General features: G+C 41.7%; 1 pseudogene; it reads right to left on the bottom strand.

The window, feature by feature from the left end:
• The window catches only part of LOC148005534 (polyubiquitin-C-like), a 1,830,776-nt pseudogene that overhangs the window by 1,021,541 nt on the left and 786,870 nt on the right, over window positions 1–22,365 (bottom strand).

The raw sequence follows: 22,365 nt of genomic DNA, 5'->3' as shown, positions 1-22,365 counted from the left end.
TTGTGATAAAACCCTTGCAGATATTATCTTAATTAAAACTTTCTCAACTTGTAGGCGGTAAGTATAACTATCTTCCCAGTTTTACCAATAGTCTTACCGAAATTATGAAAGGTGCTTATGTCAGAAGTAAATGGCCGAGCCATAGTCAATACATCTCTGAAGTATGGATACAGGGGTGATCTCTTATGCAGAGTAGATAGGGTGTTTCTTTCTTGGATTTCACGTTATCTGGTTGTTTGTATTTTGGTTCATTTTATCAGTCACTCCGGTTACACTCACTCTGCCCCTCTCCTGCAATTTTGATATTTCTGGAAAGCATCAAAGGAGGCAGTGAAGAACCGGAGTGAATGGATGATAGTGTGTGTGTGTGTGTGGTGTGTGTGTGTGTGTGTGTGTGTGTGTGCAAGCGCGCTTGCACGTGCGTGCATGTGCATGCATGTGTGTGTGAGCAGGTGTATGAAGGCCTTTATGGCTCTAGTAGGGAAACACAACTTTCTCCTCACATGCTTTTTGCACACACACACACACAGGCACAGACACACGGGCACACACGTGCACACGCACAGCTTCTTATGGCTATGCAGGTACCAATTCTCATTGTAATACTCTGTGATTTTTGGTCCTTCCCAGATGCTGTTGGTGTCCAGGTGCTCTGCCTTTAAAAATCATAGTATTTCAAGCACTCAGCCCTATTTCCAAGGGCTCTACATACAAGTGTCCCCTCCTGTTCTGTGATCCGTACTGAGTCTTGGTTTCCATCTCACCTGCTCTGTAGTGTAGACTCTAGAACAGACTTAGCAGTTGGCCTCTATCCTTTCTCCTCTAACCTCTTACCCTCTAGCTTAAAGACTCTTTCTCCCCAGGTTGTACCTAGAGCCCCTTGGAAGGAGGGCTGAGTGCTTGAAATACTACAATTTTTAAGACACAGGCGTGCGCCAGAAAGGAGCAGCGTGAGACATGACCAGAGTGATTGACAGATTTGGTGTGCCTCACCCTTAATAAAATGAGACAAACTACAGACAATGGAATAACATAAAATGCAAGTCAGAATTATCCTACCACTACTCTGAGTGACAACTCTGCTACCTCCCCTTTCAGCGTGGGCTTTGCCTCCCATTCAGTGTTTCCATACTTAACACTGTCTCTTAGGCTTTTTTTCCTGTCAGTATCGTTGTCTTAAGGGTTGAAACATTGCATCACACATGCCCAGAGGACAACATTTGTAAACTAAAGTAGCTCAGGATCATGGTCCTAGCTCCCTCTGGATGCATTGCTGTGCCCCTCCAAGGAGAACATTTTCCTAGTCCTGGAATCTCTTCCTCCAACAGAGGTCATACATTATTCATGTTTGCAGGCCTCTTCTGAAACATATGCATATTCAGGTAGGGAAGAGAGTAGTTCCTGGGAAGGGATTAGTCACAGGCAGGCCAGCATGTCTGTTCTGTTTTGTGATACAGTTTTTCTTTCTAGGAGACAAATTCAATCTGTGAGCATTCATAAACGACCTCAGTGTGGAGGGTAAATTAACTGTTTAGATTCCCACCAGGCGATGTGGCAAATGCCAGGATATTGATTTATGTCTCATTAGAAGGCATTTATTTTGCTCCACTCTTCCATGTTTTGTATTTTCTTACTCTTTGAAGCTTTGAAGCTGTCCACTTCCAAACTCAAGAGGTTTCCCAGCTGCAATACCCTGCTGTGGGATGGGCTGGGGTTCCAGGGTCTCTTCTTACTGATTGGTTTCAGTTTTTAAAATTACATTACTGTGTGGGAGTTGGGGGTTGGAGCCAGCTGGTGGGGAGGTGTCTGGGTCGGAATCCAGTTTGTCAGAGTTTGTGCTCTCCCCCACCACGTGGATTCTGGGTATAGCTCTAAGCTCTTGTAGGTAAGTGGCTTTCCCTGCTAAGTCATTTTTTCAGCCTGGAGTTTTGTCTTCTGTGGTGTGTTTTATTTGCAACCCTAATTTCTATATGCACCAACTGAGGGCAAGAGTTGAAGCTCTGCTGGTAGAACATTGCCTTGAGGACACAAAGCCCAGAGTTTTGACCTTGGTGGCACACAAACAGGGTTTAGTATCATACCTGGTATCCCAGTGTTTGGGAGGTGCAGGCAGGAGGAATAGAAGCTCAAGGTTATCATCAGCTACATGAGACTGTGTCTCAAAAAATGAAAAGAAACCTTAGCAATTGAATATAACAAATCACAGAAGGGACGAACACTGACCTGATTGGGGAGGAGAGGGTTTATTTGGTTTACTGTCCTGGGTCACACAGTGCATTAGGGGAGCCAAGGCAGGAACTAAAGCAAGACAGGAACCTAGAAGGAGGCAGGAACTGGAGCAGAAGCCATGGAGGAACATTATTATTGGTTGGTTCCTCTGTCTTACTCAGCCTGATTTCTTACACAACCAGAGATGGTACCCTAGGGTGGTATCACCCATAGTGAACTGCTCTTCCTCCCACCAATCATTAACCAAGAAGACGCCCCTCCCCCAGACTTGCCTTCAGGCCTGTGTGATTGAGGCAATCTCTTCTCAGGTCTGCATCAGGGTAGCAGAATCCAGCCAGTACAGCAGAGTATCATGAATACACTTGGGTACAGGTAGTGGCTAGTGGACAGTGCACAGAATGAAAGAGAGGTAGAGAACTGAAGAAAACCTCAACTCTCTTCATTATTGCAGTAGAAACCTAGACTAGAATGATGAATACTTGCCCCAGTGAACAAAGATCTCGTTATATGATTCAGTGAATCTTAATACCTCTTTTTAGCCATTCCCTCTTATTCTTGATTGTTGACTTTTGAGGAAATTACATAGTCTGGAATAATTTGAGCTTTGGTATTTCGTGCAAACACAGGATTGATATCATTGGATAGGTCCCATTTTCCAGAGTCATTTTTTTCTCCATCTTTATTAAATTGGGTATTTTTTATTTACATTTCAATTGTTATTCCCTTTCCTGGTTTCTAGGCCAACATCCCCCTAACACCTTTCCCCTCCCACTCTATATGTGTGTTCCCCTCCCCATCCTCCCCCCATTACCACCCTCCCCACAACAATAACGATCACTGAAGGTACAGTCTTGGCAGGATGAAGGGCTTCCCCTTCCACTGGTGCCCTTACTAGGCTATTCATTGTTGCCTATGCGGTTGGAGCCCAGGGCCAGTCTTTGAGTAGTGACTTAGTCACCTGAAGCTCTGGTTGGTTGGCATTGTTGTTCATATGGGGTTTCAAGCCCCTTCAAGCTCTTTCAGTCCTTTCTCTGATTCCTTCAATGGGGTGGTCCCATTCTCAGTTCAGTGGTTTGCTGCTGGCCTTCACCTATGCATTTGCCATATTCTGGCTGTGTCACTCAGGAGAGATCTACATCCAGTTCCTGTCAGCCTGCACTTCTTTGTTTCATCCATCTTATCTAGTTCGGTGGGTGTGTATATATGGGCCACATGTGGGGAAGGCTCTGAATGGGCGTTCCTTCATCCTTCCAGAGCCTTCCTAACCCGAGCTTTTTCTTAGGGTTAGGAGTCATCTTACACATGGCTGTCCTCTTCACAGCAAGCGCACCATTGACACTGAGATAGTAGGTGACTGAGCTGGCAAGAGTAGTGCCACATCCCAGCAGAAGATCTTAAGTTTCAGGATAGCTGGGACTATCTGGTGAGACTCCTCTAAGAAAAGAGATTCTTGGGAACTAACAGGGTTTCATGGTCTACTCTACAGAGAAAATGAAGATCTGTTCCCAAATACTGAGCCTCATTTTGATTAATACATTTGTATCTTACCTATGTTGAACTTTTGCTCAAAAATTGTTTTAGACTTGGTCATTAAAAAGTACTGATAGATCTATCATCCTCTGTCATTAATAAATTAGGCCATGTGAATCAGAGTACACAGCGATGTTTGGAAGACAAAGTTTCATGTTACCATGAAATTCTTGCCGTGGCTTTGCCAACTTTTGGCTGTATGATCTGAAGATTAGCTAACCTCTCAAAACCAACTTTTTCCTCACTAAGAACTAGCACAGCTACCACCCCTATCTTGCAGAGCACAGTGAAGACTGATAAGCACTGGTGTAGGCTCGGCTTGTAGAAATCAGTACTATTTAAGTGTTTTAGGAATTTTAAGCTTAAGTAAGCTTGAGTCTGATTTAAGTTTTCATTCACGTCGAGAAAGCATAAAATATTCTTGCATTCCATGTTTGCTCTCAAGACAGCCAGGTTTTTGACAGAATATTTGATTTGGGCTTCTGGAGCAGACATGTAACCTGATGGCTTAGTGTTCCATACACAATGCCAGACAAAAGGCAGCTTATAACAAAGTTCCTGTACGGTATTTATCTCAGTTACTTAGAAGCTTTGCTTCTGTTTGACATAGCATGGAAAGTTTGACTTTGATCGTTAAAGTCTTTTGATTTCAATATGAATTCTGAAGGAGGATGAATGGACTGGTTACAATCCACTCTTTCCTCTGTTCTTAGACTAAGCAACCCTGGGATTCTTGGGGCGTGGGCTTTTCACATCAGCAGCAGGCTGGCCCTCGACAATGTCTGGCCAGTCACGGTCAGAGGTGACCATTCCACAGCCTGCTCCTCAGCGCTGGAGCACTCCTTCAACCATGCTGCAGCCCTGGAGATCTGTACTGAGGACAGTTGCAGTTATCACAAGGAGAATGGAGAGGATGTAGAATACCCACCAATTGAACCGGGGAAGGCCCTGGAAGACCACAGCAGAATCGATGTATTGATGTGTCTTTCAAATCAAAGGATAATTCGAGCTTTGTGGATGTTGGCACCACGTCTCCAGATTCTGATCATGCTTCTCCTTTGCCACACCCAGCACCTGGTAACTGGGCATCCTACCGGGAAACAGAATTGGCTTCTTCAGTCTGTCAAATCAAACAGGGGCCACCTGTGGGAGAGGTAGAGGTCGTGGATTTCAAGGACCCAGCATTGGTTTTGGATCCAATGGGCACCAGAACCCCAGCTCCTCCACAGGCAGATGCAGGCTTTCCTAACTCTCTTGGGAACAGAAACACCAGGTTCTATCCAGAGGCATGGCCAGTGCTTTCACAGCCAGATGTTCCTGTCACTCCTTTGGAAGGTGAAATCCTTCCTAATTACCCCGATTCTGGTACATGCCACCCCTGAGTGGAGGGAGGTATGTGGTAGGACTGGATGACCACGTGAGTTCTAAAGCTCAAGGCAAGTGCATTGAAAAACTGGGCATTTGAGGTTTTGTTTAAAGAAAATATAGCAGAGTTGACAAACTAGATATGGTCATTCACCTGGGCCCATCCCTGTACCGGGCAGGCTGGAACAGGCTGGGGCAGGCTAGGGCAGGCAAGGGCAGGCTGAGACAGAAAGATTGTGTAGGTTCAAGAGTAGCCTGGGCCATATAGAGAATTCTAGGCCAGCCTGGATTATACAGCCAGCTCTCCTCCCAAGTGTAATAAAAATTTTGGTTTGCAAGTTCAGAGAAGGTGAGCCATGTCGAGGCTTCATAGGCATTGCAGGATGGAGGGTACAGCCATTTAGCTTTGTCTGTGGTAGTTAGCTGTGCAGGCTTAGGGAAACATGCTGAAGAGCCTTAGGGAGAGAACATGGTATAGACACCTGTGTCTGCTATTAGTTCTGGTTCTTGTCCCCATTGCTGTGGCCTTCACCTCCCCTGAACCACCTTAACCTGGTTCTGTGACTCACTAGCACTAAAGGTAGCAGGAAGAAGGCAGGGGAATGCCCAGAGGGAACAACTTTTCATCCACCCTGATGGACTGGGAAACTGGTCCTAGATTCATCCTCCCCCACACCTATCTCCCGCTCTCCCTGCTCAATGATCTCTGCCAGGAGGACATGTCAGTGGTCACACCTCTCTCCACAGCACTTCAACTTCACAGTTTTTCTGTCCGTTTATTGACCAAAACATTAACCTAGCAAAGAGGACCTTCTGTTCTGCTGGGACATTTTCTGCAGGTTCAGGAGTTGTTTAGAGAAATAGTTCAGGAGGGAAGAAAACACTTTGTGTTTAACAGAGTATAGAGTAATAGTTAGGGTAGGACCGTTGTTGTCAAGTTTGAAGCTTGTCCATGCTAAGGCAACTTATTTCACCCTCAGGTCTCTGATTTTCATTTACAAACGTATTGCCAGGATTTGTTGTTAGTATATGTTATGTTTTGAGTGCCTGCATTAGTCTGTTCCTCAGAAGACAGTTAAGAGCATCATTATTAATCTTTAGAGGATTTAAAACATAGCAAACTGGAGGATGGGGGTGGGGGAGTGAACAGCTGGGCTGGAAAACAGAGAAACTGAAAACAGAAAGTCTCATTAAAAAGCTTTTGCCTCCTGTCTCCTTTTCTGCTTGATGAAGTTTGATGAGTATTTGTTTTTGTTAAAGCCAAAGGCATGGATTTCTTTTAAACGTTAGAACTTTCAAATTCTTCTAACAATCTCCTAAAATATTCAGTGTGAGTTCTTTCTATCTAGAGAGATTTAAAGGTACGAATCAAAAGTTTCCTCAAAGGGATTTTGTGTTACAGATGTGCTTTTGAGTGGCCTTTTGTTGGGGGTTGTATTTTCCTGGCCCAGGAAGAGCACACAGTTGTTGGAAAGTGGGTGTATGTACAGTTGTCTGAAACCTGAGGAGCGGGCTATGGCCCAGCACAAAACTGTAAACTGATCTAAAACCTTCAGAGAGTTTTCTTTTGCAATCGGTCATGGTTCTTGAAGCGTGAACTTCGTAGATGATAATGTGTCACAGTGTCAAAGGTTGTGCGTGGTTGTTTAAGAAAGGCCTGAAATGGAACCAGTCACTGGGAACTGAGGGTAACAGCATAACCCAGGAGGGACATGATCTGTGGTGTTTAATCAGCTGCCAAATGTAGTCAGTGCTGACATCTAAATGCTAGAATGTTTATGAAAAAGACATTCAGGGGGAGATTTTCCAACTGGAAGCTTTTAAGTCTTAGAGGAGAAAAATACTTTTAAATTTTATGTAAAAAAATATTTATGTGTGTTCATGTGTACAAGTTCATGTTTGGGAAAGCCTAGCCCTTAAGAAAGAATGTTTGGTGAGCTGTGTGAAGCATAGAAACATGTAATTGTTATTATTTATGTTCAGAGGAAACACTGCTGTCCCAGAGGTTTATCCAGCAGCTGTGGGCTTACTCTGGGCAGCTGTTGACATGGGGCTGAGACCTTCTAATACCAGCTCAAGGTAGGAAATGCACAGCTTCTGGTAGTGGATGGACTTGATTTCCCCCACAGCTCTGTTGTGTAGTTTGAAGACAGATGCTGTTTGAACCTTATTTTCTGAACAGAGAGCACCCTTCTGAGGAAGTTTTAACTTCCCCTTTAAGCATATAGGATTTGGTTTGCTGAGTCAGGGAATTAGGATTTTGTTAAAGGCTCAGAAAATTTCTCTTCTTTTTAGTGTTGTTTTCATTAGGGTGTGTGTGTGTGTGTGTGTGTGTGTGTGTGTGTGTGTGTGTGTGTGTGTGTGTGTGTTTGTGTGTGTGTCTGTGCCTGCCTGCCTGCCTGCCTGCCTGTGCATATGTATATGTGTTGTATCTGCCCCATAGGAATAGGAATAGGAGAGGTGCTCTGAAGTGGCCCCAGGGCAGCTTATGCAGCATGATGGTATAGACAGGTTCCATGCTGCCACCCTGAGCAGTGTTTCTTTGTCCTGAGAGCTGGCTGCAGCCCTGCTCATATTGGGAGCTTTCAATTCCAGGCTGCAGTAGGTTTTTGGTTGTCACAGCAGAGAGTATCTGCATTCTCACCGCCAGGAAGTAGGACTCCATTTGCAGAGAGAGAGATTCATGGGGAAAGACTGCAGCGCACTTGTTAGTCTCAGTAGACTGAGCAGCTGTGAACTTTCCCTTCACTAAGGCCATCCCTAACTCAAGCTTTGGGAACTGTTCCCTACAGCTTTTACTCTGGACTGAGCTCACCCTCCCTGTTGCCTGCCCTGATCCTCAGCTTCTACCTGGTTCCAGGCAGCTACACAAACAGACCAGTTCTTTTAGTCTGGGGCAGGGATTTTGTTGCAGCTTTCAACCTGGAGTAGCAAGCACTGCTGAGGTGCTGGGGTCCTCACAGCTGGGAGAACTGAAGTAGAGGAGGAAGGTGTGGCCCAAGGTCTCAAGCTCTGGGCCAGGGTGTGGTGGTCTCACAGGTGGCCATTTCTGAGCACCATCTCCACTGCTGTTTCTCACCCCTGGCTTCTGATACTTGCAGGCCGCTTCTGACATTCCCATAGCAATGCAGGATGGGGAGGGTTCTGTGGGCAACAAGTAGACACACCACCCAATCTGGATCAGGTGACCCAAGGGTGTCTGTTAGCCCCGCCTCTGCCCTCTCCCCCATGTCCCACCCCCAGACTGCTGCCAAGCTGTTCAAGTTGTTCTGGCTGTTGGTGGGGTCCTGCAGCTGTGATAGGCTCCTCCTCTCCGGCCCCTCCTCCCCAACCATCTCTCAGGCCCTCCTTGGATAGCTGTCCTCCTCTGGGGCCCTGCACTTGCTCCCAGCCATGGTGGCTAGGCTCACTGCTCTCCTACTTTACCTCGTTTTCTCCTTGGCCATCCTGGTCCAGACAGGTAAGGTGAGTGAGGGCTGGGGCACCGGGGCACCCCACCCTGGTGCCTGGGGGTCGCTCTGGGCATGAGCGACTTTGTCTCTACCTGGCTGCCTGAGGTATGGCGTCAGGGTAGGAACAGGGAGACCTGGCTGCTCTGGGCCTAGGGGTAGGGTCTAAGATTTTCTGGAACTGAACCAACTCTGAATTGAAGATGAGGGATAGGACCTTCTTAGGGCTGGTATGAAAACACTAGGATGTTAAAATCCTAGCCATGTATTAGTGATAACAGCTGTCCCCAGTAGTGTACCTTGGGAAAAACCTTGGAAAAAGCAGTCATTTTGAAAATTGACCTTGAGGACACCTGCAGCAAAAGCATCTGGAGAGCTTCCCAGGAGACTCTCTGGCCACTTTCATCAGGAACTCGGAGGGTTAGTAGAGAGACAAAGGGAAATTAGGGTGGGGGCGACTTGTACCTCTTAACAGCATCCTGCGTGCTTTTGGTGTCTGTCCCTACACTTCTAGAGACTCTGGTCATATTTTGTGGAGGAGGTGGACACAGAAATTGTGCTGAATCAAGGGAACACGTTGCTTTCACCTTGTGAAACTCAATTTGTATACCAGGCCTGAGTGGCTTTTGCAGTTCTCTAGTGGAACTTTTGGGATCACTTAAGTATACAATCATATTGTCTGCAAATCATGATATTTTGACTTCTTCCTTTCCAATCTGTATCCCTTTGATCTCCTTTTGTTGTCTGATTGCTCTGGAACTATATTGAACTCTGAAGAACTATATTGAATAGGTAGAGAGAGAGTGGGCAGCCTTGTCTAGTCCCCGATTTTAGTGGGATTGCTTCAAGTTGCTCTCCATTTAGTTTAATACTAGCTACTGGTTTGCTTTTACTATCTTTAGGTATGGGCCTTGAATTTCTGTTCTTTCCAGGAACTTTATCACGAAGGGGTGTTGTATTTTGTCAAAGACTTTCTCAGCCTCTACTGAAATGATCATGTGGTTTTTATCTTTCAGTTTGTTTATATAGTGGATTACGTTGATGGTTTTCTGTGTGTTAAACCATCCCTGCATCCCTGGGATGAAGCCTACTTGATGATGATGGGTGATTGTTTTGTTATGCTCCTGGATTCGGTTTGCAAGAATTTTATTGAGTATTTTCTGTTGATATTCATAAGGGAAATTGGTCTGAAGTTCTCTTTCTTTGTTGGGTCTTTGTATGGTTTAGGAATAAGAGTAATTATGGCTTCATAGAAGGAATTCGGTAGTGCTCCACCTATTTCAATTTCATGGAATAGTTTAGAGAGTATTGGTATGAGGTCTTCTATGAAGGTCTGATAGAATTCTGCACTGAACCAATCTGGACCTGGGCTCTTTTTGGTTGGGAGACTTTTAATGACTGCTTCAGATTCAATGCAATCCCCATCAAAATTCCAAGCCAATTCTTCATAGAGTTAGACAGAACAACTTGCAAATTCGTCCGGAATAACAAAAAAGCCCAGGGTAGCTAAAACTATCCTCAACAATAAAAAGACTTCCGGGGAAATCACTATCCCTGAACTCAAGCAGTGTTACAGAGCAATAGTGATAAAAACTGTATGGTATTGGTGTAGAGACAGACAGATAGACCAGTGGAATAGAATTGAAGACCCAGAAATGAACCCACACAGCTATGGTCACTTATGTTTTGACAAAGGAGCCAAGGAAAAAAGATAGCATTTTCAGAAAATGGTGCTGGTTCAAATGGAGGTAAGCATGTAGAAGAATGCAGATCTGTCCATTCTTATCAACCTGTACAAAGCTTAAGTCCAAGTGCATCAAGGGCCGCCGCATCAAACCAGATACACTCCAACTTATAGAAGAAGAAGTGGGGAAAAACCTCGAACACATAGGCACTGGAGAAAATTTCCTGAAGAAAATACCAATAGCTTATGCTCTAAGATCAAGAATCAACAAATGGGATCTCATAAATCTGCAAAGCTTCTATAAGGCAAAGAACACAGTTGTAAGGACAAAATGGCAACCAACAGATTGGGAAAAGATCTTTACTAATCCTACAACCAATAGAGGGCTTATATCCAAAATATACAAAGAACTCATGAAATTAGACTGCAGGGAGACAAATAACGGTATTAAAAAATAGGGCTCAGACGTAAACAAAGAATTCACAACTGAGGAATGCCGAATGACTGAGAAACACCTAAAGAAATGTTCAACATCTTTAGTCATAAGGGAAATGAAATCAAAACAACCCTGAGATTCCACCTCACACCAGTGACTGGCTAAGATCAAAAACTCAGGTGACTCAGATGCTGGCGAGAATGTGGAGAAAGAGGAACACTCCTCCAATGTCGGTGGGATTGCAGACTGGTACAACCATTCTGGAAATCAGTCTGGAGGTTCCTCCTCATAAAATTAGACATTGAACTACCTGTGGACCCAGCTCTACCTCTCTTAGGCAGATACCCAAAAGATACCCTAATATATAACAAAGACACTTGCTCCACTCTGTTCAAAGCAGCCTTATTTATAATAGCCAGAAGCTGGAAAGAACCCAGATGCCCTTCAACAGAGGAATGGATACAAAAAAAGTGGTACATCTACACAATGGAATATTACTCAGCTATCAAAAACAATGACTTTATGAAATTCATAGGCAAATGGATGGAACTGGAAAATATCATCCTGAGTGAGGTAAGCCAATCACAGAAAAACACACATGGTAGGCACTCATTGATAAGTGGACATTAGCCCAAATGCTTGAATTACCCTAGATGCACAGAACACAAGAAACCCAAGAAGGATGACCAAAATACGAATGCATCATTCCTTCTTAAAAGGGGAATAAGAATACCCTTGGGAGGGAATAGGGAGGCAAAATTTAGAACAGAGGCAGAAGGAACACCCATTCAAAGCCTGCCCCACATGTGGCCCATACATATACAGCCACCAAACTAGATAAGATGGATGAAGCAAAGAAGTGCAAGCTGACAGGAACCGAATGTAGATCTCTGCTGAGAGACAAACCCAGAATACAGCAAATACATAGGCGAATGCCAGCAGCAAACCACTGAACTGAGAATGGAATCCCCATTGAAGGAATCTTAGAAAAGACTTAAAAAGCTTGAAGGGGCTTGAGATCCCATATGAACAACAATGCCAACCAACCAGAGCTTCCAGGGACTAAGCCAGTACCCAAAGAGTATACATGGACTGACCTTGTGCTCCAACTGCATAGGTAGCACCAGTGGAAGGGGAAGCCCTTGGTCCTGACAAGGCTGAATCCCCAGTGAATGTGATTGTTGGGGGGAGGGTCGTAATGGGGGGAGGATGGGGAGGGAAACACCCATAATGAAAGTGAGGGGGAGGGGTTAGGGGGATTTTGTCCTGGAAACTGGGAAAGGGAATAACAATTGAAATGTAATAAGAAATACCCAAGTTAATAAAGATGGAGAAAAAGAAGCAAACTAATCAAAACAGTGTAAAATACATGAAATTGTATTTGTAAGTGTATTGGTATTTTAAAGTTATTTTTGTGGCAGGGAGCTGTACCTGCTGTTTATTGTAATGTCTTTTCTTGGTTGTAGGATGAGCACCTGGCTGCCTTGTTCCAGAAGCTGGAGGAATCTGCTTGTTCTGGTAAGCAGGAGGATGGGACCCTGCAATATTTAGGGGAATTGCTATCTGTATTAATGGTTAGAGATGTTGAGTGCTTTTTACTGGTTTTGTGCCCAATTATCATGAACTTTTTAAGATTAAGAAAAAATTGTTTTAATCTTCAATTACTTATAGCCTGACTTATTTGCTTTTCTGTTGCTATAATGAAATACCATGACCAAGTCAGTTTATGGAAGAGTTTATTTTGGTTGGGCTTCCATGAGACCATCATGGCAGGGCGCTGAGAGATCACATGTTAAACCCCAAATATGAAGCAGAGAGAGTGAACAGGAATTGGGGCTAGTCAATATATACTAGCCTCAGAGCTAGCCCCTAGCAAGGTATAGCCTGTAAAGTCACCACCAGGGTTCAGACATTTGAGCCTATGGGAGATATTCTCATTCAAACCACCACATTTCCCTCCCAGGCTCCAAAGGCCATTGTTATAATACAAAGTATTTTTAATCCTACTTCAGAAGTCCCCATGGTCTCCCACAGTCTCGATAAAACCCTGTGAATTTGAAAAGTGAATTAATTTCAACATACAATGGAAAAGATATATATTACTATTTCCTAAAAGGAGGAATGGGGGCATAGTCAGAAAATGCTGGACCAAGCAAGACTGGTAAGGCAGCATGTAAACATCAAGTCCCCTAGGTCAGACTTCCCACCTGTGGGTCATGGCCCATTTACAGTGGCTCCCTAAGTCCATCTGTAAACATATGTTTACATTATGATTCATGACAGTAGCAAAATTACAGTTATGAAGTAGCAACAAATATAATTTTATGGTTGGGGTTCACCACAACACAAGGAATTTTATTGAAGGGTCACAGCATTAGGAAGGTTGAGATCCAGTGCTCTAGCTTAATATCTGATATCAGAGGCTTAGATGGCACCATCCCTCCATCTTTCTGCTTATAAAATATATCTCTTCCAGGCTGGTTCTATCCCATGTAAGCAACTCTCCCTGGCAGAAATCACAGCTTTGGCGCTTCCAACACCTTGGAGTCTGTACAAGTATCCCAGGCTTCACTACATCTCTCAGGGTCTTCATGCAGGAACTCAGGATTAGGGTTGGCCCTGAGGTCCTTTGGGGTGCATGCTTGTGTTTTCCTAGAGAAAGATCTGTTTTTCTTGCTTGTGAAAGGGTACATTCATAGCAGAGAATATTTTTAGATTTGTAAAAGAAGGTCAGGAAAGGGCCATAATTGTCAGTCTAGAAAGGGTATCACCGAGTTACTCCTTTGTGTTGGTTGCCTCTTCTACCAGCTCTATCTGGGTCTAGTCTCTGGAATGAATGAGTAGTTTGCCCTGTGGGTTGGTGAAGATATCTGGAAATTTTAATTTTTATATAGTTTTAGCTATGAACTCCCTGTCTGAAGACTTATCTGCTGTGGTGATTTGAATAGGAATGACCACCATAGGCTCATATGCTTGAATGCTTGTCGTATAAGGAGTGGCACTATTAGGAGGTGGGGCCTTGTTGGAGTATGTGTGGCCATGTTGGAGGAAGTGGGTCAATGGGAAAGTGGGCTGTGAAGTCTTTATATTCAAGCTATGACCAGTGTCGACACAGTCTCCTGCTCCTGCCTTCAGATGAAGATGTAGAACTCTCAGCTCCTTATCCAGCACGATGCCTCCCTAAATGCTGCTGTGCTTCCCGCCATGGTCATAATGGACTAAACTTCTGAGAGTGTAAGCCAGCCAATGTCAGTTTTCCTTATCAAAGTTGACTCAGTAACAGTGTCTCTTCACAGCAATAAAACTGTAAGACACCTACTCACCTACTTTTTTTTGCCCAGTGAGATTGTTCCATTAGTTTCTGGCCACCAATTATTTATTTATTAATTTATTTTTATTTTCTTTTTTTTTATTCCAAATACTTTCTTTCTGAGCTTTCATTTACCCAATCTAGATTTATTCCTTTCTGATCATTTTAGCACTTGTCTTTCTTTATTGAGTGTTACTACCCAAATTTTTCTTAATTTTGAGTCTTCTTGATGGTCATAGTTGTGTATGTTTGCCCACAATTGACAGCAAATTGCTGTCAATATGTATGTCAGTGTCATTTTTTTTAACCCGTGCAGTTGACAGATACATATTTGTCATTTGAGATCTCTTCATATATCACTGTGCTTGATTGCCTGGTTGTCTTCATACTGGTTTAGATGATTTCACCTTGTTTCTCTGGGTCCATGGCTAATTAATTAATTAATTAGTTAATTAATCAATTAACATGAGTACACTGTAGCTGTCTTCAGACACATCAGGATAGGGCATCAGATCCCATTACAGATGGTTGTGAGCCACCGTGTGGTTGTTGGGAATTGAACTCAGGACCTCTTATCCACTGAGCTCTCTCTCCTGCCCAGATCCATGCCTCTTAAGGTATGTGCAATATTAGCCCTCTTTAGTCCTTATTATAGTTCCTTGTTATATAGACATAAGGTAGAGTTACATTTTCATTACTGTATTAATTGTACTGTTGTTGTCTCTGTGATGACTGAATCTAACTATTTTATCTTTTCGTTGAGTTAAAGTTAAGTACTAATAAATCAATATATTTGCTTAACGAGAGCAGATCACACTGTTTATAATTACAAGTTTTGCTGGTAAAGTGTTACGTCAGAGTGGATTCTGGTACAGCTTTTAGTGTTAGCCTGTTGAAAATGCAAAAATTTTCTTCAACATACCTTGGCAAATTTAATTTCTTAGACTTTGGTCATACATACTCTGAGAAGCTAAGAATGTTAAAAACAAAATCACTGCTTTTTATATTCACTACTTAAGAAACTCCTCAATTCTCTATCGCACCTTATGTAGGAAAAAGCGAAGGAGGAAAAGAGTGTAGTGGTACTATTTTAATTCTTATATTTGGTCTGAAGTTTCTTTTATCTTTGTTTCCTTCTGGTGTTTGATTTAGGACATTAAGGTCCTTTAAGGTTCTTTCACTAGTAGTGAGGGGCTGACTGTACAAAGACCCTTGGCTTTTGTGTTTTGAGCCCTTTAGGTCTTTTGACTGTTCTGTATAGCCTTCAGCCTGTGTATTGATCTTACACAGCCTGCAGTGTAAGCAGTTGAGATAGCTGGTCTTGCTACCTGTGTCCTGTGCCCTGTTTAGAAGTGGAGGGATGTTGGAAATTCAAAGTGTGCATGGGAAGGTTGACTTGGGAGAGAGATCCCTAGATCAGCCCATTGTTATCTGTGAGAAAGCTTTGGAAAGATACCTGCTGTGTTTTCAGTTGCTAATTTTCAGTTGTGAAGGCCTCATCTCAGGCAACCTTGACTTCCTGCCTTTTTTTTTCTCTCAGATTCAGGAAACCCCAACTATGTTGTGGCATTGGCGCCACCTTGTGTCCCAGCTCAGGGCTGTTGTGTCACCTCTGGTTGCCTAGGTTTGCTTGGGGCTTGGGCAGGGAGCATCTCAGTTAGCTCTCTGTACACCCTTTAGATTCATGCTTAATTTCCACCCTGAAGCCGCTTTAGAGTGAAGCCCTAGTTGTTAATATTCAGTGGTTGGGGGTGGATTTCCGTATCGGGTTACGTTGGTTCTAAACCAGACATGGCTTTGTCAATTTGTTACTAAAATTTCCAACCCTAATAGCCCATGTAAAGGACACACAATCCAAATATTTTAATAATAAGTTATATGCCTAGATTGGGCATATCTAATACAATACTAACTTATTTCCCAATTCTAAGACTCCTTATTACTTCTGGTTTCTCCCAGCCACAGGATTCTGGTGCATAGTGGCTTCCTTCACTCCTCTTCCTTCATTCTTTTTCTCCTTCTACCTGCCACCCCCTCCTGAGCCTACAGTCCCACCTTTCGTATCCACTACCCAATCATAGGCTCTAACCATTTATTGACCTATTAAAGTGGAGAGAAGGTTCACATAGCATCACCTAAGTACATGATGCTCTGCTTGTGGGGTGGGAGCAACCTCTCTTGAGGAACCAATATGAACAATAATATACAAGCAGCATCAAGCCAAACCACTACAGTTTACTCGTAAGATCTCAGTTTTTAGTACAAAATCCAATAATGTTAGTTGTTTAAATGTGTGTCTTACTATATTTCTTACACAGCTGTTTTCCAAATGTGGGTTTGTCTGGTGTTCTGTACCAGCATAGAGTATTCATCATTAACAGTGTATTTTCTTGCCACCAATACATGATTTTTTGTTGGATATGCTAAATAGTCATAATGGTTTTACACAGGAAAGCTAATTGTCAGGATTTTGTTTTGTTTTTGAGTCAGGGTTTTCTGTATAGCCCTGGCTGTCCTGGAACTCACTTTGTAGACCAGGCTGCCTTCAGACTTACAGAGATGTGCCTGCCCTCTGTCTCTGAATGCTAGGGTTTAAGTCCTGTGCCCAGCTTGATATTTTTCTTTGTCATTCTCTCTCTCCCTCTCTCTCTCTCTCTCTTTTTCTTTGCCCAAGTCAATGGATTTTATTTGGTCACAGGGTCACAGGCCAGGTATGGCCCCAGCCTTATTTGACCTTCTTTGGGGCTCAGGTTGTTGCAGTGGCCGAACTTCTTGTAGCAGTTGACTACACTGTGTGCAGGCATGAGTAGCACTTGTGGCAGATCATCTTGTCACAATTGTAATTCTGGACAAGGTGACAAAGGGATGACTCGATGATGCCACTGTGCAGACGCAGCACCAGGTAGAAGGTAGACTCTTTCTGGATGTTGTAGTTGGACAGGGTGTGGCCATCCTCCAAATGTTTGCCAGCGAATATCAGCTCTGCTGGTCGGTGGGATGCCTTCCTTGTCTTGGATCATTATTGATGGTGTCACTGGGCTCAATCTCAAGAGTAATAGTCTTGCCCATTAGGGTCTTCATGAAGATCTGCATGCTGGCATCTCCTACTTGGCCTCCTTGTTGAAGAGAAAGAGTGGTTTGGGGCTTTTGGGTTTTTTTGTTTGTTTGTTTTGTTTTTTCTTTTTAATACTTAGATCATTTTGTTGACTTCTCGGTGTTTGTTGAGGGCTGGTATGATTTGCATTTTAAATATATTTACCTGGATCTTCACTGCTTGCTCTGTCTTAACAGGCAGGTGTACTTTGATTTGGGACTGAATAGACTTTTTTTTAATTGTTTCCAGTCTGTGTTCTTCTTTCACTGGCCTTTTATGAGTCAGTTTTTCACAGAATTGGCTGTCACAGTGCACGAAAGATTCGGCCAGAGCTTGAGACAGGTAGAAATGAGTGGCAGTTTTAGGACCTGTACCATCATATTTTGGAACACCAGGGGGATTATTAGAAGTAATGTTATTATAAAGTAGTCTTATCCTAATAATCCTTATTAACAATCTCTAGTTATTGTAAGTCAGTAATTTTCCTGATGAGATAATATTTACTTTCATCTCCATAAATATAATTGTCATGGGGCACAAATAGTAACAGCTAATAATGAAAGAACAATTCCCTGTGTATATAGACTTTGTTTTTTTGTGAACTACTTTTTGAAATATGTCAAATTATAACAGCAGTATTGTTGGTATCAGGAATTGCCTTGAGCAGCAACACTATTTGGTAACTGTTGACATGGAAACAGCCCTACTTTCCCAGTATTCCTTTGGTCCAAATCCCAACTCCACGTGGGAGTAGTTATGTCATATTCCAAATGAAAGGCAGACTTCTTCTGCCCTCATGCTCTCTCTTCTCTTCATTCTTTTCTCTTCTTTCTCTCGCCCCTTTCCCTTGTCTTGTTCTCCCATTAAATCTCACTAAGTGGAACTGTTTTAGTTTTGTGTGCTCTATTTTGATGGGTGTGGTGGGTACTTTATTACAAAGAGATTTCAATAACAACAAGTATGATAATTTAAGAGCTTGGAAATCAGACTGACTGGAAATAAATTCCAATTTGGGCACTCACCAGCTGTTGAACTTATATTACTAATATAAAAGTTGTGGGTGATAGTAATTTTTCCCTATAGTGTTGTGAGAATTAATCTAACTCCTTGTAATCCTCTTGTGTTTTATTACTTATCAACAACATTGGGTAGTAGTAGCCATTGTAATTGTTTCATTAAATAAAATTTGTAGAGTTGTGCAGAATGGAGTTTATCAAAGCTAAATAGGTGAAACTACACATAACTAAATTGTATAATAAGATTTATCTTATAAAATTATAATCTTAAAGGAAGAAGGGTAGAATGTAGAATAGGAAATAATGCTATGCTATTGTTAGAAATGATTTAACATTCTATCAGAAAACTGAAGAAATGGAAATTCATCTATTAAGGTGGTGTACAGTCCATAATATATTCTACATTATGTTAACATTATTCTTAAATGTGATTTTTTAAAATTGACTAAATATGTTTTTAATGAGAAGAATTAGTTTGAGTTTGAATGCTCTTTTTTCCGTTTAGGCAATATGTCAGTATTGAGGGCACCCAGACATCAGAGCTCTGGAAGGCATGTTGATACTGTTTTCTTCTTTGTCTCCTGGGTGTAAGAAGTATAACAGATCTTAAAGATCTGTATTCTTGTTTGTTTAAAAAATTGATACATAAGAGAGAGAGAGTGTGTGTGTGTGTGTGTATGTGTCTGTATGTGTGTGTCTGTGTGTCTGTGTGTGTATCTGAAATGATAACAATATATTCTTTGGAAAGTATTTTGTTTTTTCTCAATTAAATTTATTCATTTGTTCTAATTGGCTACCCTTTATTATCACAGGTATAGGGAAATTAGAACACTACTACTTTAGTGTACGTTGAAATATACAGAGAAGAGTATGTTAAATTGAGGACTCTGTTATCTCACATAGATGAGAGTTTCTGGATATTTTCTATATCTTTTTATTGCTCATTAAGGGGAATTTTCTGCTATACTGTGTCTTCATACTTTCTCTTCTGTTCAAATAACTCTCCTCCCTTAATGTAGGTAAACATACTAACTTCTGGGTTTTGGATAATTCTGTATCGTTGAGTTGAGTCAACTGGGCAGTCTGTTTTGCAAATGAAATTTCAGGTTTATGTGTGTACTACTTACTAGTATTAGAAGCACTTATTTAGCATTTTTCTTTAGTTCTTTCTGGACAAGATAGCTACATTTGCACTTTCGTTTGAAAGTCAGTTTTTCTCTTATGTGAAAATACTAGAAAATTCTAGATTCCCAACAAGCCTTTATTTTTGTTCTAGGTAGTTTTGACTCAGCTCTGAAAGGGATTTTTTTGAATGCAAAGGAATTGATTTTAGGCTAGGGACACTTACCTTCTGGTCTATTGTTCTTTTGTCTGGCTTATGTAGTGAGGCAGGAGAGCTTGTGTGTTATATGTCTCTTTGTTCTGAGCCCCCTGCTCTCTAAATCTATTCATACCTACTTATACCAGAATTACAAAAGTCTGATTGTAGTTTTTTGTCTCATTTTCTTCTCCTACCATCTGAACCTGGTATCCGATTTGCCTGTTTTTCATTGTAATAAATCAAAGGCTACAGAATACTGACTCTGCTGCTGTTAAATTGAGTCAGTTCATCAGAGCCATGTTTGGTGGAGCAAGCTTTTAATCATAGCAGGTGCACCTCTATGAGTTCCCGGACAGCCTGTTCTACATACAACACCTTTTCATCCTGATGCTAACACCCTGCTGGAGTGGCATTATTACCAGAATAAACTGAAAGGAAAAGCAGGTGCACATAAGTTCTTTAAAGCAATAGTCCTCCCCTGGATGGTCTCTGAATGTTGGTGCTGCTGTTGGTGCGTTAGAAGTAAAAGTAGAATTGGAATAATTAGCTCTTCGAAGGCTTTAAGAATGCTAGTGACTGTAGAGAGAGTATCTTGGGTATTTGTATGCATATATCACCTTTCAGTTAAAAAAAATTATGGCCTATAGGAAAGGATAGAATAGAAGGTGGGACATCCGGGAGGCAGAAAGAATTCTGGGATAGAGCCAGGTCGGAGAGATTTGCCCTGGAAAATGTGACCAGACAGACTCGTGGTTCCTGAGCACAGGTAATGAGCCACATGGCGGAATGTAGATTTGAGTAAGTGGGTTAGAATTTGTCAGAGAAGAGTCTAGCTCTATGGCCAAGATATTTGTTAATATATTTTGAGTCTCCGTCTTATTTCTGGGAGCATGGGGCTGGGAGGAAGAACCAGGTCCAAACTTCTACAAGTGACAACATGAATCCAAACAAAATCTAAATCTGAGCAATGACCAGTGTATAGTTTTGATTTCTGGAACTGGAGGATGATGTTCACCTGGAACTCAGTCCCAACTTAGGTTGGGAGTGATAGCATGATGTTTTCATATTAACTAGATGAGCTATTAGCGATGTGGCTTATGTCACCGTGCAGACACTGAAGTTTATGTTTTTCAGTATTTTTTAGAACTTAAAAGCAGACACCATGGTACCTAACCTCGGCTTTCAGGAGATGACACCAAGAGAACAGAACTTTCAAGGGAAGGCTGCAGAGCAGGGAACCCCGACTCAAGGAAGGACACAACCACTATTGTAACCACAGTCTAAATGCCTCATTTGAGTGAGTTGGTTTCTTAATAAAAATATTTCCATAACCGTCTTGGAAAATTAGTCTCTTTACAATCACAAGATCTTCATTTGTTTTACTACACTGCATTACAGTTCCAAAGAAATTGGCAAGTCTTTCCCATTTGTTTCCTTGTAGAATAAATTGTAAAACCACAATATTAAAAAAAAAATCATTGTTTTAGGAACACATTAACGAGGAGAAAGACATATAGCACAGTAGAAAGGGTCTAGATTTTGGTTTTATCCCAGTTACTTCTGTTTCCTGTTTTGTCAGATTTAAAAAAAACAATGGTTATTTTAGAAATGACCCTGTTGAGGCAAAACAGAATCTGGCCATCTGGATTTCTTTTCAGGAATTAGGCTTTCTTAGTTGCCATCATCTGCTTACACGGAGCAATGGGAAGGGTGATTGTAGACACACATTTAAAATTTATATGAGTATCAGTTTTTCAAGTTTTCTAGGGCTCTTATTAGCTGTTAAATGTTTTCAGAAAATTTTGAGATTAGTGATTTGTGTCAGTAGATCTTGGGATAACTTCCTGAGCTTGTTGAGTCTTTGTTTCATTGCTTGTGGTCAGTTTCTTCAGCATACTTGTGTACCATGTTGCTTTTTCTTTCTGAATTTCCTTCTTCATATTATTAAATAGATAAAAATTTAAGTTCTAGAAAGCAAGGGATGTGTAACTGAAGGAAGTACACAGTACGTGTCCCATGCTGAACACTAAGAAAATACTGAGTGAACATCTGTCAAAATGAGGGAAAAAAAACTGTTGTGCATGTTTGGTGGTGTTTCTAAGTTCCTTTGTTGCTCAGTCTGGTGGGTAGACTCCAAGTCAGCTGCTTGTTTTAGTAGTCTGCATCTAGATTTTGACCTGGGTAGGTGCTTGTTCTTTGAAAATTGCAGGAAACTAATCTTTTGTCTTGCTTTCCATCACTGGCTGGCCAAGCATGGTTTTGCAGCAGAATATTTTCCTTGCTTACTTAATTAGCTGCATCTTATTAGCCACTGGATTTTTAAAATATTTAGCATCCTTTTATAATTCATATCTTTTTCATTTCTTTTGGATGGGCCACCAGAAGTCAAATATTAGAGGAAACGTTTAAGTTCCACAAAATGAAATATTCCTTTCCTTTAAAAAAGTGGTCATAATACCTTGATACTATATTCTTGTTTTAACTTTATAACATTCATTTTTGTATCTTAAGGTCTTTGACCCATTTGGAGCCTGTAAAAGTATTTGCTAGATATAGAAGGACTAGATTGTCTTTTACTAAATTGACAGCCAAACCTGTGCCTAAAACTGCTTTTCCAATGCCTTTCTTCTACTTTTTTTCCAATATCACATTCTCTGAGTCATTATTAGACATTGCACAAAAATTAAATGTACTAAGAGTCATTTTAGAAGTTAGTATCTTTGACTTCTACACATTAGCTCTATAAAAATTAGGTCTAATATTGACTTGCATTGTTAGATGAAGCATCTTTCGTGTTTTTTGGAAACTGATTTCTTGTTCCTTATATTAAGAAATTAGGTCAATGTAACCAGAGCATTTGATCCATCTGTGACTTCCTTTGTGTGCTGTTTCCTGAATCATCTCTTTGATGATTCTGTTTAGAGCTATTTA

Source organism: Rattus norvegicus, chromosome 5, assembly GCF_021556685.1.
Source record: "Rattus norvegicus strain SHRSP/BbbUtx chromosome 5, alternate assembly SHRSP_T2T, whole genome shotgun sequence".
NCBI lineage: Eukaryota > Metazoa > Chordata > Mammalia > Rodentia > Muridae > Rattus > Rattus norvegicus.
Note: the sequence above shows the minus strand (reverse complement) of the source record. Positions and strands in the feature narration are given on the sequence as shown.